The sequence below is a fragment of the Oreochromis niloticus genome, linkage group LG19 (genome assembly GCF_001858045.2).
Source record: "Oreochromis niloticus isolate F11D_XX linkage group LG19, O_niloticus_UMD_NMBU, whole genome shotgun sequence".
NCBI lineage: Eukaryota > Metazoa > Chordata > Actinopteri > Cichliformes > Cichlidae > Oreochromis > Oreochromis niloticus.
Genome location: NC_031983.2, coordinates 1,248,508 through 1,267,520, shown reverse-complemented (window position 1 = coordinate 1,267,520; position 19,013 = coordinate 1,248,508). Strand labels below are relative to the sequence as shown.

The 19,013-nt window shown below is 42.8% G+C and overlaps 1 long non-coding RNA gene across 10 annotated transcripts; it reads left to right on the top strand.

The window, feature by feature from the left end:
* Window positions 1-240: 240 nt before the first annotated feature.
* Window positions 241-9,964, top strand: LOC112843176 (uncharacterized). Of its 10 annotated transcripts, none has more exons than XR_003215357.1 (3): window positions 241-2,752; window positions 5,154-5,537; window positions 6,457-9,964. It is a non-coding gene; the product is annotated as an uncharacterized LOC112843176 (long non-coding RNA). The 10 variants fall into 10 exon arrangements; XR_003215353.1 differs by lacking the exon at window positions 241-2,752 and adding an exon at window positions 4,348-4,834 and having other exon boundaries at window positions 5,026-5,537; XR_003215349.1 differs by lacking the exon at window positions 241-2,752 and having other exon boundaries at window positions 4,348-5,409; window positions 5,442-5,537.
* Window positions 9,965-19,013: the final 9,049 nt, after the last annotated feature.

The following is a 19,013-nucleotide window of genomic DNA, read 5'->3' as shown; positions in this document are numbered from 1 at the left end:
GACGAGTAAGACTGCGAGAATATAGGATATAATTGGATTGGAAAAATTGAAGCGGGAACTCATGATTGTTTAGTGATGTCCACGAATATCACGTTTAAAAGAGGTAAACACAAATAGACCACACACATACACAAATTGTTACATGTGAGATTATTATTGAAATGAATTAGAAGTGAGATAGTTTGAATTTAGAACTCAGTGATAAGATGCATGAATTAAACCTTATTGTAACAAACACTTGCAATGAAGAAAGCAGCTTACACTCCATTAATATGAACACAAAGCCTTGGTGCCATAGACAATTTGTTTTTGTTTTTGTTTGTTTGCTTTGTTGGTTTGAAAAATAAATTTGTGATCATGCCTCTGGATCACAATGACAAATAATGATTAGGCATATGATTTCCTAATGCCTAGTTTTAGAGCTGTGAGTTATGAGCTGTAAGCAATGCAAAGTTTTTCCTTAACTTAAAAGTTTGAAATATGTAAGATGTATGAATTCTTTGAGAAATAGGAATTGCCTAAAATGCCCTAAGTCAAAATGTAGTGTTGCATCTACAAAGAAGAAAGCAGAAGAAGCATTCAGTAACTTGAAACTGGCATTACAGACAAATACAGTTTTGGCTTTGCCTGATTATGATAAGCCTTTCTACTTACACGTACGTGCAGGCCTGTGCAGCCGCAGCAGAAGCAGTAAGAAAGTCAGCTGACATTGCTTTAGGGCACAATTTAATCATCAGAATACCCAAAATAATATGATTTGATGACTTGTGAAGGTAAACCGATACTCCCCAAGTCCCTGTGCAGAACAGCAGCATTAGTGACACATGGGGTGACCCATGTGTCCTCAGGGGGGATAGTCCAGGTCCTTAATACACACTTTTATACTCTAGTGATTATAGATTTATCCAGTGTAAAAAGCAGATGCAATCTCAGTTGTAAAAAGTGAACCTTTAGAAAAATCCGTCAGAGAAACAACTCTGGCAGAATGGATGGCAAAACTACTAGAAAATAAGGATATTGTTTTGAACAATAAACTGCCGTAAGACTCTCCAGTCTCTTGCAGGTTGACACCAAGTGTTATTGACGACACCCACAGCCTGTAAATTGCAGAGAGACCCTCCTGGATACATCAGAGCCACTGCAAAAGGGTTGAGGTCCCGGGAAGCCCCATCACTAAGGAGGAAGCACATTAGGAAGGCCTCACCTACGTTTGGTTGCTTCGGGGGTGAGGGGGGGTAGTGCGATTGGGCCCCCGTTGGGTAAGCCTGCACTCCACTCTCTATCCGATCAACTTTAGGGCAGCCAGGTGCAGGTGTGATGGACCAATGTGCAACAATGTGAAGGGGAAGCCTCCTGGTTACCTTGACTACAAAAGCTCACCCTTACATCCATCCTTGGATGAAAAATGCCTGATACAGACCACAGAGAAAGACTGTTATGTTTGCTCGCACATGCCGAGCATATTAACACAACCATATATGGGAAACACCCTGGAACAAGTGCACCAAATCTGATCTAATGACTTTTGTAAGGTGCACAACCTCATCAACATCCTGATCCAGGAAGGAGCCCTGAACTTTAACAAGTTTTAAAGAGACTGTTGATCATCATTGAATTTTTCTTGATTTCATTTTGCTTTTCTTTACTTATGTTATTCTTTGTTTAAAGCTGTAATTTCACAGATGATAAGTTTATCATTCACAGCATACGCAGATGTACTGAAATCTATGAAGATCATGAAGACTTCTTTTCCTATTTTTCAGATGAAGATGAAGTGTAACTAATGATGTAGTAACTGAGAATGTGAAAGACAAGTAGTTACTCACTGATGAATTGTACATTTCATTTCGTGATCAACAGGAGGGAATGTCAAGAGAATATTGTATAATATGATCAGCTATATGAAATGTATCTTTTTATATTATTATTAAGGACATGTCTAAGTGACTTTTCACCTAGTAACTTGTGTGCAGCTACTAACCGCTTCCTGTCTTCAGAGAACAGAGAAGTGAAGACTCAGCTCTATTAGAAGAACATGCAAATGTAGTGAAGGGGAAAAACCCGCGGCTCTAAATGACGTTGTTACCTTTGTACACACACACACACATACACAAACACACACTCACACAGAAAAGTATAAATAAAGGACGCGGACAGTCAATAGACGCAGATCCTGTGTTCATGGCTGCCCTCGCGAGGAAAAACTTCTGCAGTGTTTGTGTGTTTTCTAAACTCAGGAGTCTTGGCTAAAGAAAGAGCGGCAGGGTGATTTAAAGAAATCCCCTGTCACAGACTGTTGGTGAGGTCTTAGTTTGAAGATGCAGGCTGTTGCTGAGGTCCTAGTTTGAAGGAGGAGACTGTTGGTGAGGTCCTAGTTTGAAGATGCAGGCTGTTGGTGAGGTCCTAGTTTGAAGGAGGAGACTGTTGGTGAGGTCCTAGTTTGAAAATGCAGGCTGTTGGTGAGGTCGTAGTTTGAAGGAGGAGACTGTTGGCGAGGTCCTAGTTTGAAGATAAAGACTGTCGGCGAGGTCCTAGTTTGAAGGAGGAGACTGTTGCCGAGGTCCTAGTTTGAAGGAGGAGACTGTTGGCGAGGTCTTAGTTTGAAGATGCAGACTGTTGGCGAGGTCGTAGTTTGAAGACGCAGACTGTTGGCCAGGTCCTAGTTTGAAGGAGGAGACTGTTGGCGAGGTCGTAGTTTGAAGGAGGAGACTGTTGGTGAGGTCCTAGTTTGAAGGAGGAGACTGTTGGCGAGGTCCTAGTTTGAAGATGCAGACTGTTGGTGAGGTCCTAGTTTGAAGATGCAGGCTGTTGGTGAGGTCCTAGTTTGAAGGAGGAGAATGTTGGTGAGGTTCTAGTTTGAAGATGCACACTGTTGGTGAGGTCCTAGTTTGAAGGAGGGGACTGTTGGCGAGGTCCTAGTTTGAAGGAGGAGACTGTTGGTGAGGTCCTAGTTTGAAGATGCAGACTGTTGGTGAGGTCCTAGTTTGAAGATTTAGGCTGTTGGCGAGGTCCTAGTTTGAAAGAGGAGACTGTTGGTGAGGTCCTAGTTTGAAGATGCAGACTGTTGGCGAGGTCCTAGTTTGAAGATTCAGACTGTTGGTGAGGTCATAGTTTGAAGATGCAGACTGTTGGCGAGGTCCTAGTTTGAAGATTCAGACTGTTGGCGAGGTCCTGGTTTGAAGGAGGAGACTGTTTGTGAGGTTCTAGTTTGAAGATGCACACTGTTGGCGAGGTCCTAGTTTGAAGATTCAGACTGTTGGTGAGGTCCTAGTTTGAAGGAGGAGACTGTTGGTGAGGTTCTAGTTTGAAGATGCACACTGTTGGTGAGTTCCTAGTTTGAAGGAGGAGACTGTTGGCGAGGTCCTAGTTTGAAGGAGGAGACTGTTGGTGAGGTCCTAGTTTGAAGATGCAGACTGTTGGTGAGGTCCTAGTTTGAAGATTTAGGCTGTTGGCGAGGTCCTAGTTTGAAGGAGGAGACTGTTGGTGAGGTCCTAGTTTGAAGATGCAGACTGTTGGCGAGGTCCTAGTTCGAAGATGTAGACTGTTGGTGAGGTCCTAGTTTGAAGATGCAGACTGTTGGCGAGGTGCTAGTTTGAAGATGCAGGTTGTTGGTGAGGTCCTAGTTTGTAGATGCAGACTGCTGGCGAGGTCCTAGTTTGAAGATGCAGACTGTTGGTGAGGTCCTAGTTTGTAGATGCAGACTGTTGGCGAGGTCCTAGTTTGAAGATGCAGACTGTTGGTGAGGTCCTAGTTTGAAGGAGGAGAGTGTTAGCGAGGTCATTTTTTGAAGATGCAGGCTGTTGGTGAGGTCCTAGTTTGAAGATGCAGGCCGTTAAGAGAATATTGTATAATATGATCAGCTATATGAAATGTATCTTTTTATATTATTATTAAGCACATGTTTAAATGACTTTTTACCTAGTAACTTGTGTGATGAACCGATGCAGCTACTAACCGCTTCCTGTCTTCAGAGAACATTTAGATATAAAGACAAGAACATGCAAATGTAAAAAAAGGGGAAAAACCCGCTGCTCTGAATGACGACCGTTGTACACACACACACACACACACACACACACACACACACACACACAAAACACACACACACATACAAAACAATCTTGTATAAATAAAAGTCGCAGGCAGTTGTGGGGCGCAGTTCGTGCGTTCCATGACTGCCCCTCGCGAGTGAGAAACTTCTGCAGTGTTTGTGTGTTTTCTGACTCAGACGTCTCAGCTGAAGAACGGCAGGGTGATTTAAAGAAATCCTCTGTCACAGGCTGTTGGTGAGGTCCTTGTTTGAAGATGCAGACTGTTGGCGAGGTCCCAGTTTGAAGGAAGAGACTGTTGGGGAGATCCTAGTTTGAAGATGCAGATTGTTGGTGAGGTCCTAGTTTGAAGATGCAGACTGTTGGCGAGCTCCTAGTTTGAAGATGTAGACTGTTGGTGAGGTCCTAGTTTGAAGATGCAGACTGGTGGTGACTTCCTAGTTTGAAGGAGGACACTGTTGGCAAGGTCCTAGTTTGAAGGAGGAGACTGTTGGCGAGGTCTTAGTTTGAAGGAGGAGACTGTTGGCGAGGTCCTAGATGAAGATGCAGACTGTTGGTGAGGTCCTAGTTTGAAGGAGGACACTGTTGGCAAGGTCCTAGTTTGAAGGAGGAGACTGTTGGCGAGGTCTTAGTTTGAAGGAGGAGACTGTTGGCGAGGTCTTAGTTTGAAGATGCAGGCTGATGGCGAGGTCCTAGTTTGAAGATGCAGACTGTTGGCGAGGTCCTAGTTTGAAGATGCAGACTGTTGGTGAGGTCCTAGTTTGAAGGAGGAGACTGTTGGCGAGGTCCGAGTTTGAAGATGCAGGCTTTTGGTGAGGTCGTAGTTTGAAGGAGGAGACTGCTGGCGAGGTCCTAGTTTGAAGATGCAGACTGTTGGCGAGGTCCTAGTTTGAAGGAGTAGACTGTTGTTGAGGTCCTAGTTTGAAGATGCAGACTGTTGGTGAGGTCCTGGTTGGAGATGCAGACTGTTAGTGAGGTCCTAGTTTGAAGGAGGAGACTGTTGGCGAGGTCCTAGTTTGAAGATGCAGACTATTGGCCAGGTCCTAGTTTGAAGGAGGAGACTGTTGCCGCGGTCCTAGTTTGAAGGAGGAGACTGTTGGCGAGGTCTTAGTTTGAAGATGCAGACTGTTGGTGAGGTCCTAGTTTGAAGGAGGAGACTGTTGGCGAGGTTCTAGTTTGAAGATGCAGACTGTTGGTGAGGTCCTAGTTTGAAGGAGGAGACTGTTGGCGAGGTTCTAGTTTGAAGATGCACACTGTTGGTGAGTTCCTAGTTTGAAGGAGGAGACTGTTGGCGAGGTCCTAGTTTGAAGGAGGAGACTGTTGGTGAGGTCCTAGTTTGAAGATGCAGACTGTTGGTGAGGTCCTAGTTTGAAGATTTAGGCTGTTGGCGAGGTCCTAGTTTGAAGATGCAGACTGTTGGCGAGGTCCTAGTTCGAAGATGTAGACTGTTGGTGAGGTCCTAGTTTGAAGATGCAGACTGTTGGCGAGGTGCTAGTTTGAAGATGCAGGTTGTTGGTGAGGTCCTAGTTTGTAGATGCAGACTGCTGGCGAGGTCCTAGTTTGAAGATGCAGACTGTTGGTGACGTCCTAGTTTGTAGATGCAGACTGTTGGCGAGGTCCTAGTTTGAAGATGCAGACTGTTGGTGAGGTCCTAGTTTGAAGGAGGAGAGTGTTAGCGAGGTCATTTTTTGAAGATGCAGGCTGTTGGTGAGGTCCTAGTTTGAAGATGCAGGCCGTTAAGAGAATATTGTATAATATGATCAGCTATATGAAATGTATCTTTTTATATTATTATTAAGCACATGTTTAAATGACTTTTTACCTAGTAACTTGTGTGATGAACCGATGCAGCTACTAACCGCTTCCTGTCTTCAGAGAACATTTAGATATAAAGACAAGAACATGCAAATGTAAAAAAAGGGGAAAAACCCGCTGCTCTGAATGACGACCGTTGTACACACACACACACACACACACACACACACAAAACACACACACACATACAAAACAATCTTGTATAAATAAAAGTCGCAGGCAGTTGTGGGGCGCAGTTCGTGCGTTCCATGACTGCCCCTCGCGAGTGAGAAACTTCTGCAGTGTTTGTGTGTTTTCTGACTCAGACGTCTCAGCTGAAGAACGGCAGGGTGATTTAAAGAAATCCTCTGTCACAGGCTGTTGGTGAGGTCCTTGTTTGAAGATGCAGACTGTTGGCGAGGTCCCAGTTTGAAGGAGGAGACTGTTGGGGAGATCCTAGTTTGAAGATGCAGATTGTTGGTGAGGTCCTAGTTTGAAGATGCAGACTGTTGGCGAGCTCCTAGTTTGAAGATGTAGACTGTTGGTGAGGTCCTAGTTTGAAGATGCAGACTGGTGGTGACTTCCTAGTTTGAAGGAGGACACTGTTGGCAAGGTCCTAGTTTGAAGGAGGAGACTGTTGGCGAGGTCTTAGTTTGAAGGAGGAGACTGTTGGCGAGGTCCTAGATGAAGATGCAGACTGTTGGTGAGGTCCTAGTTTGAAGGAGGACACTGTTGGCAAGGTCCTAGTTTGAAGGAGGAGACTGTTGGCGAGGTCTTAGTTTGAAGGAGGAGACTGTTGGCGAGGTCTTAGTTTGAAGATGCAGGCTGATGGCGAGGTCCTAGTTTGAAGATGCAGACTGTTGGTGAGGTCCTAGTTTGAAGATGCAGACTGTTGGTGAGGTCCTAGTTTGAAGGAGGAGACTGTTGGCGAGGTCCGAGTTTGAAGATGCAGGCTTTTGGTGAGGTCGTAGTTTGAAGGAGGAGACTGCTGGCGAGGTCCTAGTTTGAAGATGCAGACTGTTGGCGAGGTCCTAGTTTGAAGGAGTAGACTGTTGTTGAGGTCCTAGTTTGAAGATGCAGACTGTTGGTGAGGTCCTGGTTGGAGATGCAGACTGTTAGTGAGGTCCTAGTTTGAAGGAGGAGACTGTTGGCGAGGTCCTAGTTTGAAGATGCAGACTATTGGCCAGGTCCTAGTTTGAAGGAGGAGACTGTTGCCGCGGTCCTAGTTTGAAGGAGGAGACTGTTGGCGAGGTCTTAGTTTGAAGATGCAGACTGTTGGTGAGGTCGTAGTTTGAAGATGCAGGCTGTTGGCGAGGTCCTAGTTTGAAGATTCAGACTGTTGGTGAGGTCCTAGTTTGAAGGAGGAGACTGCTGGCGAGGTCCTAGTTTAAAGATGCAGACTGTTGGCGAGGTCCTAGTTTGAAGATGCAGGCTGTTGGTGAGGTCCTAGTTTGAAGGAGGAGACTGTTGGCGAGGTCCTAGTTTGAAGATGCAGACTGTTGGCGAGGTCCTAGTTTGAAGGAGGAGACTGTTGGCGAGGTTCTAATTTGAAGGAGGAGACTGTTGGCGAGGTCTTAGTTTGAAGATGCAGACTGTTGGTGAGGTCCTAGTTTGAAGATGCAGACTGTTGGTGAGGTCTTAGTTTGAAGATGCAGGCTGTTGGTGAGGTCCTAGTTTGAAGGAGGAGACTGTTGGCGAGGTCTTAGTTTGAAGATGCAGGCTGTTGGTGAGGTGCTAGTTTGAAGATGCAGGCTGTTGGCGAGGACCTAGTTTGAAGGAGGAGACTGTTGCCGAGGTCCTAGTTTGAAGGAGGAGACTGTTGGTGAGGTCGTAGTTTGAAGATGCAGGCTGTTGGCGAGGTCCTAGTTTGAAGATTCAGACTGTTGTTGAGGTCCTAGTTTGAAGGAGGAGACTGCTGGCGAGGTCCTAGTTTGAAGATGCAGACTGTTGGCGAGGTCCTAGTTTGAAGATGCAGGCTGTTGGTGAGGTCCTAGTTTGAAGGAGGAGACTGTTGGCGAGGTCCTAGTTTGAAGATGCATGCTGTTGATGAGGTCCTAGTTTGAAGATGCAGACTGTTGGCGAAGTCCTAGTTTGAAGGAGGAGACTGTTGGCGAGGTTCTAATTTGAAGGAGGAGACTGTTGGCGAGGTCTTAGTTTGAAGATGCAGACTGTTGGTGAGGTCCTAGTTTGAAGATGCAGACTGTTGGTGAGGTCTTAGTTTGAAGATGCAGGCTGTTGGTGAGGTCCTAGTTTGAAGGAGGAGACTGTTGGCGAGGTCTTAGTTTGAAGATGCAGGCTGTTGGTGAGGTCCTAGTTTGAAGATGCAGGCTGTTGGCGAGGACCTAGTTTGAAGGAGGAGACTGTTGGCGAGGTTCTAGTTTGAAGGAGGAGACTGTTGGCGAGGTCTTAGTTTGAAGATGCAGACTGTTGCCAAGGTCCTAGTTTGAAGATGCAGGTTGTTGGCGAGGTCCTAGTTTGAAGATGCAGACTGTTGGTGAGGTCCTAGTTCGAAGATGTAGACTGTTGGTGAGGTCCTAGTTTGAAGGAGCAGACTGTTGGCGAGGTGCTAGTTTGAAGATGCAGGTTGTTGGTGAGGTCCTAGTTTGTAGATGCAGACTGCTGGCGAGGTCCTAGTTTGAAGATGCAGACTGTTGGTGAGGTCCTAGTTTGAAGGAGGAGAGTGTTAGCGAGGTCATTTTTTGAAGATGCAGGATGTTGGTGAGGTCCTAGTTTGAAGATGCAGGCTGTTGGTGAGGTCCTTGTTTGAAGATGCAGACTGTTGGCGAGGTCCCAGTTTGAAGGAGGAGACTGTTGGCGAGATCCTAGTTTGAAGATGCAGATTGTTGGTGAGGTCCTAGTTTGAAGATGCAGACTGTTGGCGAGGTCCTAGTTTGAAGGAGGAGAGTGCTGGCGAGGCCCTAGTTTGAAGATGGAGATTGTTGGTGAGGTCCTAGTCTGAAGATGCAGACTGTTGGCGAGGTCTCAGTTTGAAGATGCAGACTGTTGGTGAGGTCCTAGTCTGAAGATGCAGACTGTTGTCGAGGTCTCAGTTTGAAGATGCAGACTGTTGGTGAGGTCCTAGTTTGAAGGAGGAGACTGTTGGCGAGGTCCTAGTTTGAAGATGCAGACTGTTGGTGAGGTCCTAGTCTGAAGATGCAGACTGTTGGCGAGGTCTCAGTTTGAAGGAGGAGACTGTTGGTGAGGTCCTAGTTTGAAGGAGGAGACTGCTGGCGAGGTCCCAGTTTGAAGATGCAGACTGTTGGTGATGTCCTAGTTTGAAGATGCAGACTATTGGCGAGTTCCCAGTTTGAAGATGCAGACTGTTGGTGAGGTCCTAGTTTGAAGGAGGAGAGTGTATGTGAGGTCCTAGTTTGAAGACGCAGACTGTTAGGGCGTTTCTACGCTGAAGGAGGAGACTGTTCCAAAGTTTAGGTGCAGCTGTACTAGAATGCCTGATCTCCTCTCTGCTTCATTCGGCTTCTTGGTGCAGACCGAAGCATCTGGTCATTTGACGTCAGTGTGCCACGAACTCTATCAGTGATGTAAAAATAATAAAATCAATTCTAACAGACACTGGGAAGCCAAAATGCGAGACTGCTTGCGTTTGCCTCTCCAGAGTCAAGCTAAATACTTGCTCATGTATGTGCATGCTGCTAATTAAACAGTGCTTCCCTCAACATATGAAAGGAGATTTCTTTCTTACTATTTCCTTTCAACTGTCCTGTTTTCCTTCTTCACATACCCCAATTTCTCTGTTTGCTAGTAGAAGTGCCTCTGACCATACATAGGAACAAATGAAGGCCTGGCTATCTCAGGAATTTAAAGCACAACTATTCAAAATAAATATTATTACTGAGTTTTTGTTGGTAGCTTTTCCAAAATCACCATAAACCACAAAATGCTTAGAATTACATTTTTAAATGCTTGTAAAGAAAACAAACTACTACTAGGAAAGGTGTAGGCTTTAACAAGGGTTAACTATCTTATCTATGAATAAATGAGCTTATCTTTTATTAAAACATTACGCCTATCATAAGCAGGTATGCAGATCTCATCACATAAAGTCTAATTTCTTGGCCCACTGTCCCAGGGATGTTGGAGGGCTCCTTTGGTATTCTTAAAGTTTCTCCATTATGACCTTCTGCTTTTTTTTTTGCCTCTTACAACATCGCCATCATTCTCCCCAGTTCACTTCCAGGTAAAGCTTTTTCCTTACATGCTGTCAAATTTAAGATAAAAAGATGTTATGTTTAGGTCAGTTTTGCCACTGTAAAAGTTTCTGCCTTCTCTCTGAACAGCAAAACCTTTTCAAAGGTGAGCTCAAAACTAATCTAGTAACGGTCTTTCTATTTTAAAGTGTGACAGTCATCATGTAAAATCTACAAAAAGAATTATGATTAGCAGAGATGTGTCTTCACTAACTTTTTTTAAAGGAACAATTTGAATCTTAGGGTGAGCTGAGAGTTATGTATGAGGAGTTCCAGCATTCTCATCTCTGACATTTGGTATGGTGTTACAAACATATAAATGTGAATTTATTGTAGCACACACTTTCTCCTGCAGAGGGCAGAAGATGCTCATAAAAGAAAAGCACTTTAGCAGCAGACCCATGAACCTTTCTCAAAGTATTGAACAGACAGTGTTGGGAAGGTTGCTTTTAAAATGTATTCCACTACAGATTACAGATTACATGCCCCAAAATGTATTTTGTAACGTATTCTGTTACATTACTCAATGAGAGTAACGTATTCTGAATACTTTGGATTACTTAATATATTATCATGCTTTTTACAACTACATGAATGTACTATTGCTGTGTGATTTATTACTATTACTGAAGGTTACTCGCCATACCAATACCAACTAGATGTTTAAATCTTAATATAAATGAGTAACAGTAGGTGGACATTAGCTAAGGCTGCACTTTTGCAGCGATCTCATATAGAAAACTATTCCGCGCGTATATAAAACAGGTCCGCGGCTGTGAACCGTAGTAAAGGGACCTCTGGCTAATACGTCGGGTTCGTGTCGGGCTCGTAGCTGAAAACTAGCTTTACTTTGTTGTCTGGGTCAACTTTGCTAGTGAGAGACAGAGAGAGGCGTTGAAAGGCTGCTCCAACGGAACTTATTGTTTCAGAGGAAAACACGAACACAGTGTACAGTCGAGTCTTAATAGCTTACTTACAACTGGGCTCGTCAGGCACTCTTTTTGGCTGCAGTGGTTATTATTATCACTCTGTGATAAACCCTTGCACTATCACTTATAGGGATGCCTCCCCTGCTCTTTGTGATAAATTCTTAAAGTATTTCTCTGAAAAAATCTCAGCTCTAAGGGCTTCTCATCCATCTCATTCATCGTTAGTTTTAGACCCAGTTCCAGCCTCTGAATGCTTGACTGTTTTTCAACAGTTTGAGCCAGTGTGTTATTCTGCTTTAAAAGACATAATTGATCATCTCAAAATCTCTGGTTCGATATTCTTCCTTCTCGTTTCTTTAAGGAAGCTTTACATATTATTGGTCCTTGTATCTTACTTCTACTGAATGCATCATTGTCATCAGGTTGTGTACCGCCTGTCTTTAAGCATGCTGTTGTGCAACCTATTATGAAAAAGAAAAACCTTGACCCTAATGCTCTCACTAACTACAGGCCGATCTCCAAACTCCCTTTTATTTCCAAAATATTGGACAAGGTAGTTCTAAAACAACTTCAGGCCTTTTTAGATGCAAATGGTATTAATGAAAAGTTTCAGTCTGGTTTTAAACCTCGCCACAGCACAGAGACAGCCTTACTTAGAGTTTTTAATGATCTCCTTTTAACCGTTGACTCTGGCTATTCCGTGGTTTTACTTGACTTGACTGCTGCTTTTGACACGGTTAACCACAACATTCTTCTATCAAGATTGGAACATGTTGTTGGTCTCAAAGGTACGGTTTTATCTTGGTTTAAATCCTACCTCTCAGAGAGGTCGTTCTCTGTTGCTATGGGGCAACACTCCTCGGCTTCTGCCCCTATTTATTGTGGCGTGCCTCAAGGGTCCGTGCTCGGTCCTGCTTTTTTCTCTTTGTACATGTTGCCGTTGGGATTAATTTTAAAAAAATATAACATCTCCTTTCACTGTTATGCCGAGGATATCCAGATTTATTCACCTTTGAAATCCGATGTGTCTGCTTCTTTGCAACCTCTGTTCAACTGTTTGCATGAAGTTAAAATTTGGTTATCACATAATTTTCTTACATTGAACGAGAATAAGACCGAAATCGTAGTCTTTGGTAGTCACACTCTGCTAGACCAGTTAGCTGATGCCCTAGGCTCTCTCGCTAGCCATCTCTCGCTCACTGTAAGAAACCTCAGAGTGTTCCTGGATGGCTCTTTTAAACTTGAGAAACAGGTCTCCACTGTGGTAAAAAACAGTTTTTACCAGTTGCGTCAGATATCCAAAGCAAAGCCGTTCCTTCCTTTAAAGGACCTTGAAAAGCTTATCCACGCATTTATCACATTCATATTGGACTACTGTAACTCCCTCTACTCGGGCCTCCAACACTCAGTTAATTCAAAATGCAGCTGCGCGTCTTTTAACAGGTACAAGAATCTATGAACACATCACTCCAATTTTAGCCAAATTACACTCTGTTAAATATCGTATAGATTTTAAAATTTGTAGCACCCTCAAGGATTGACGTATGCACGATGTAGTTATAGAACAGGGTTTATTCTGGTCTTGGCAACCCGTGAGAACAGCTCACGGACAAACAATAAACAAAACATCACATTAAAATGCGGTCTTGTACTTAGTGTCAATCAATCAAAAGTCCTTAATTACAGAAAATAAAACATTTAAAACACAAACCTCGTGAGCTGACATCCAGGAGGTGCTAAATAGTCCTTTATGGCCTTATTGCCTTATCCTCCATCTTCTTTCTCATTTATTTCTACTCTTTGAACGATATTTTCTCCATGTGTGGAGCTAACTGTGAGCTGCAGCATGCAGACACCATGTGCGCTAGCAAAAAAGGAGACTGGGAGGAGACCAAGCTGTACCCTACACAATTCACCACCAGAGGGCACAAAGAACAAAATCCAGACATACAGCTTAACAAACATCAAATGCAAAAGACCATTACAAAATTATTTTGTTCACTTTTAAAATTCTGAATAATTTAGCACCCAGCCATCTTTCTGAACTCCTCCACTTATACAATCCCAACAGAGCACTTAGATCGTCCAATCACATGCTCCTAGCACAACCTAGGTCTCGACTGAAGTCGAGAGGTGACCGGGCCTTTGCAACCGTGGCACCTAGACTCTGGAATAACCTCCCTGTTCATATTCGTACCGCCGAGTGTATCCAGTCTTTCAAATCACGTCTTAAAACCTCTTTTTACTTTGGCTTTTGATTCTAACTAGTTGGCTGTTCTAGCTTGTTGTGTTGTCACCTATTGTTTGTTGTCTTGTTTTATTGTTTTGTCTTAATTGTCTCATGCTTTTACTGACTGTGAAGCACTATGGTCAACATTGTTGTTTTTAATATGTGCTATATAAATAAATTTTGATTTGATTTGATTATATTTACATGCTTCCAGCTCCCGTTTCTGCTCGGTGACAGCTCATGCTTTTCCTTTTTCTCCCTCCCTCGCTCACAGACACATAACGGGTATGACAGTCCATTCTCCCTGCAGCACGGACTACACTGCCCATCAGGCTACATTCTTTAGGGCTATGCCTGTAACACTCTGCCTATTGCCTTCATATTAAATCATTTTTTGAATATTAATTTTTAAAAATATTTCTTCACGTCATTATGCGGGCTGCAAGTAGAGGTGACATGGGCCGCGAGATTGAGACACAGACATTAGAGCCTCTTAATGCGTGTTTTGTTTGGGTTTCCACCGGTGTGGAATTACCAAAAATAGAGAGGGCATAGCCGAACATATGAAACAGGAAAAGACCGCCGTGTAATCCATTTATTACAACAAAGTAACTGTATTCTGAATACCACCATTTTAAACGGTAACTGTAACAGAATACAGTTACTCATATTTTGTATTTTAAATACACAACGCCGGTACATGTATTCCTTTACTCCCCAACACTGTGAACAGAAACACATTAAAATAGGTGTTGTACATGCAAAGACAGAGTCAAAGACTTTCATCCCTGGATACACACTCCAACAGACATTAGAAGAACAAAAGACCAGAGATAACGGACAAAACATAGAAATGAGTTTAAAATGAACCACATTTTCATCTGGCCCAATTTTAGGTTAGCTGCTACAAGCTCAAGAGCGTGATCATCTCAGGTTTTAAAAATTAAAGTGTGTAACAGTTAGGAGACCCCGATCAGTAGGCCAGCTGCAGTTAAGGTCTCAGTAGCTCTGGGAACTATGAAGGAGGATTTATATGTTAATAATATAATTTGAAAATTCATTCTGAATTTCACTGGAACCTGTTGAAGTGGAGGAAGAGTTGGGGTGGTGTGCTAACTCCGGCTAGTTCTTGTTAGCAGCCTGGCTGCTGCGTTCAGAACAATAATTGAGACAGGAAAAAATGAAAGTGTGTACTAGAAGGTCAGATGTTTTGCAATGAAGACAGTCCTTCAGCAGACTCACTGAGGCATGCACTACATAGAGTAAATTATCATCAGTTGGAGAGGTTCACGCAGGGTGGCAAAACATTGCCATTTGAATCCCTCTCATGACCGTGGACCACCACTTTAGTGCAGGACGACTGATGGGTGGATGTCGAGGACAGGTGAAAGGGTCCCACATAGTCCCAGGGGACTGCACTGAGCAGTGCTACGTTTTTGGACCGAGTCTTTCTTCTTCAGTTCAGAGAGTCATGGACTAACCTCTTTAAGATCAGAGAGCTATTTCCTTACTTTCATAAGCAATGGATCAGCCTCACTGGTTGCCATGGTACAGTGGAACAGTTTATACAAACATTAAGTCGAAAACATATTTAATTAAATTACATGAAAAATCAAGAAAATAACCTGAAGATTTACCAATAAATATAATAATATAATAACAATAAACTGATGAAAACTTATTATAGTCGGAGGGCTCTGGTCTATCCAGCTACAGATTGCCCGTCTGTCGCAGGTGTGAGAGAATTGTCCTTCAAAGAGCTACTTGTTACTTTCTAACTTGACCGACAGCAGTTGTACAGATTTTATTTGTAGAAACTGTGAGTAATTGGCACGATTTCTCAACAGGAATGGGTCAGGAGTTTTGGTTTGTATCTTGACTGGGACGTTTGTAGGACAGCTGGCAGGCAGCTGAGTAAAAGGTGGGTCAGGTGGAGCAGTGACCCTTTGAGTAGAGTAACTGGTATTGGCCATTAAACTGTTAAACTAAACAGGAACCCAAGAACACAAAACAATTAAAATGTGTTTGGGTAGGCAACACCATAATGGCTACAATCTTGCAGAGAGTAGCAGCACCAGGTAATCAATAAGTTAATGCAGAACAGGTGTGAGGGAGCAGGAAAGTCACATAACTCTACCTGAGAATGAGAGACAGGTAAAGACTATGGAACAAGGGAAGAAAAACCAGGAAGGAAAAGAGGAAAAATCACTAGTCGTGCCAGGACAATGGGAGTCATGGCTACACCAAAGGTTTTTAAAAGGAATGCATGGAGACAAAGAATTAGTTGGAACCAAAGTAGACTCATTCATTCACTGAAGGTGAGCTTACTCTCAAGTGATTAATACATCACTGTTCACTGAGACAGAAAAACAGCTCCATCCATGTTCAATTTCTAAATAAAGAATGCAAGACTCCAATCAGTGAAGGAGGACATCGAATTGAGTCCAAAATATTTTCAAGATCAGAGACAAGGGTGAACTCTGGGGTGCTGACATATACCAACATTTCACAGTAAATGATGGGAAAAATTCCTCGATGAAACCAAGCTAGAGATTACTGACAGAAGTAAAAGGTGTACATAAGGAGACTTTTATCACAGTGGATCCAAACCAGAGAGAAACACGAGGTTTGGATCAAAAGGTCTGTGTGTTTTGTGCCCTGCAGCCTGTCGATTCCCTGACCAAGAAGAAGCAGTATTATGTTTTTCAAAAACATGTTCCACGCTCTGGTTTGCATATATATGAAGAATGATTCTTCCTGCAGCAGAATAATGAATTTAAATGAACCTAAAAGCTTTGAAGAACCATTTAAAAACCAAGTTGGTATTTCCAACATGTTGGTTTGCATGTCCAAGCTCATGTTTTCTGCACAAAGTTTCTTGAGGGCATTAAACTAAGGCTTGTAGGAGTTAGTATAGGTGATTATGACTTGACATGTCAACTAGCTACGCCAAACCCTAACCCCTAAATAATAAGAGGGTGGCTGGAACGAGTAAAATACATACATTTCTCACATTTGCAGCACACAGTATCTGCAAATTCCATGCACAGTTACTTGGTGCTCTACACATGCTTACACGCGATTACCTTGTTCCCATGAGTTATTGTGTGTGTTTGATAGGGGACGTTTTTAGGGAGTGGCCTGTATTATTCGCTTTTTCCCCTGTGGTGGTCGAGGTAGCCCTCTCAGGATGTCTTGTTGGTTTTGTTGTTCATATTTGACTATTATTGCCACTGCCTTCATTAAACTGCAATTAAAACTGCTTTCTGCACAGTGGAGCAACACAAATACTATCTCTTGATAAAAATATTGTTTACACCCTTTGCAGTACCTTAGGAAATAATAATAATATACTTTAGTACAGAAAACTTACGACATATGCTTTATTTTTTATCTTTTATGAGAGTCAGGACAAAGGGTGTGTACAAATTATGATGACGACAGGAGGGTTAATATTGTGAAAGATTAATTTGGCCACTTTGGCAGCCCCCTACCATTAATGCCTCCATGTTTTCCATCATATGAGCATTTATTTCATCTCTGAATGTGATCAAATCCTGGTTAATTTTCCTCCTCACTGTCTTTTATAATTACGAATTGACTCCTGATTCCCTCACCTGATTACTGAAACTATATTAAACATTCAGACTGAAACTCAGTCGGTGTAGCGCCATGACAACACCATTCAACAGCGGTGTGATGGAGAACAGCATCGATCTGTCACATTACAACTGCTACTTTTTATGTTCTCCTTCAGGGAATCACAGAGTTGCTCTGAGCAGAGTGTCAATGAATAAAAGATGCTTTGTTCTTGTGAACCTCAGGATCTAGTGGCGCAGTGTTATCCCCCCACCCCCCCACACACACACACACACGCACACACACACACACACACACACACACTCCATCAGACATGCCATGGCCTCAAGACAGGCACCATCATCTTCAGAGTTCCTCATGAATAACCTAAAAGCCCTCAGGTTGAAAACAGGTACAAAAATCAGCTCGTTCTCCTGCATTTAATTTATAATTCAGGACAGAGTTTACATTTATTTTTTAAAAGTGATCATAACTTCGAAGACAAAACCTCCTCTAGCTGGAACAAAGTCTGTTAGCAGCCAGATCAAAGGCAACACTTCCGTCAATAATTCAAAGGACATGAAACAGAAGGAGGAGGAAGAGGAGGAGGAGGAGAGGGGTTTGCAGACAAAGGAGAAACAGAACAAAACTGATTGAGAAATTGGGTCACGTGAGAGAGGCTGCTGGTGAGAGTCCATAGCTGGTTATTGTTCAGGATTCTAAAGTTGGGATATTTTCTCTAAGCACTGTTAATGTTGATGGATACATTGTTGCAGTCTGGCAGTTCTAATGATAACTTGCTTTTTCAGCCTTTTTTATGTAACAAATGTTGTGAGGTTCTGTTGGTGTTTGAGCAAGGTTAAATGGTCCTCTTAAGCACACTCAAAGAAAGGAAACTGGGTGGTTGCTACATTTACAAAAGTCTAACATGTACAAAAGAATTTTATGTTTCTATGGTGAATGTAATTAAATCATGTAGGATCTGTATGAAATTCAACAAGTTAATTTGTTCTTGTTGAGATGACATAATACAATCTAGTAAGAGTGGTTAGAGTTTGGACTCACAAAATTCACAAGATGACATGAGATTTCAAACTGCAGGAAAATCACTGAAGTTATAAGAGGCACAAAACTATGCACACACCGCGTGTAAGCAATTGCTATTCATTGTTTTTTAACCTCTCAAGGACAAAAACATAAAGAAAATTCTGCATCAAGCCTTGAAATCATAGCTTTCCTGCTTTTGTCAGTTCTGCATTGATAGCTTGGTGCGGTGGTCAGCCCTGCTGCCTCATAGCAAGACAGTCCTGGATTTAAATCCACAATCCAGCTAGTTCACAGCAGGTATTCTGGTTTCCTCCCGCAGTTAAAAGTCATGCAGTTATTAGTGCAAGGTTCTTTGGTCATTCTAAATTACCCATAAGTGTGAATGTGACTGCAAATGGTTGTTTGTCTGTATGTGATAGACTGGCGAGCTGTCCAGGGTGTACTCTGCCTCTTACCCATGACAAACCATGACAGAGCCGCCACTGTAGACTTTGTTGAACCTCTCTCCTGACCTCCTCTATTGATGGGAGTTTGAACCAAGAAGTTCATCACTCTAAAAGACCTGTTGACACTTCTATTCATTCAGGTTCTTGTGTACATGTCAGACTTTTCCCTGTTTTCCTTGCTTAAGAAAGCCGTCTTGAGAGCCCCCGTTCACTGAGATCATTTTGATTTTCGATGAACAGTAAATGGACCAACCGAACTGCCAGATGCAATCTTAGATCTTGTGTCAGGTCTTTGCTATAGTTTTTAATCCCTGCCACTTCTTTGTTTGTCCCCCAATGGTGCAGGACACAGCATTGTGAGACACTGCATGCCAGGTTTTCGGCTAATAGTTACTTGGGAATCACCTTGTTGGTGCAACACTATTACATCCTCCTGAGAATGGGGGAAATGAAAGCATTTTTCAGTTTAACGTTTATTGTGATTTGTGTCCACTACAAAGGACATGAATGAATAGGCTGGGTCTCAGGAGGATATGCCTATCAAACTGTGCTATCATTGACTTTTTTCATAGATTCAACTAAAGATATGGGAACAAGTTATCTGTTTTTGCAAGAGGCTGTTTGTAACAAAGTGCCTAAAGATACAGTCTAAAATTAGACAGCCAGTTTCCAAAGAGAATCTTTGTAAGACCTTCCGAAAGCCTGGAGAACTATTACTCAAGACCACTTTA